Source organism: Orycteropus afer, unplaced genomic scaffold (genome assembly GCF_000298275.1).
Source record: "Orycteropus afer afer isolate SDZICR_OR568_19922 unplaced genomic scaffold, OryAfe1.0 scaffold00517, whole genome shotgun sequence".
Lineage (NCBI taxonomy): Eukaryota > Metazoa > Chordata > Mammalia > Tubulidentata > Orycteropodidae > Orycteropus > Orycteropus afer.
In genome coordinates this window covers 103,141-103,643 of record NW_006922104.1, presented here as the reverse complement: position 1 = coordinate 103,643, position 503 = coordinate 103,141, and positions in this window count along the sequence as shown.

The window sequence follows — 503 nt, the reverse complement described above, 5'->3', positions numbered from 1 at the left end:
AACTTGGACTTAAAGCCTCCAAATTGTAATAATAAACTCCTGTTTGTTAAGGCCATCCCATTTGTGGTATATTTCCTGTCAGAGCAGCACCAGGTAACCAGAACAGGTGGCCAACAAACACATCAAGAAATGTTCATGATCATTAGCCATTATAGACATTGCAAATCAAAATTAACAATGAGACACCATATTGCTCCAGCACTAATAGCAAAGTTCAACAAGAGAAAATAACAAATACTGGCGAGGATGTGGAGATATTGGGACTCTCATATACTGCTGTTGGGACTGTAAAATGATACAATTACTATGGAAAGCAGTATGGAAATTCATTTAAAAGTTGGAATTAGAAATACCATTTGAGCCAGCAATCCCATTACTAGGTATATATCCTAAAGAATTGAGAACCAGGGCAAGAACAGATACATGCACAAAAAGCACTTGACTGCTAACCAGAAGGCTGGCGGTTCAAACCCACCAGCCACTCCTCAGAAGGAAGGTTGGGC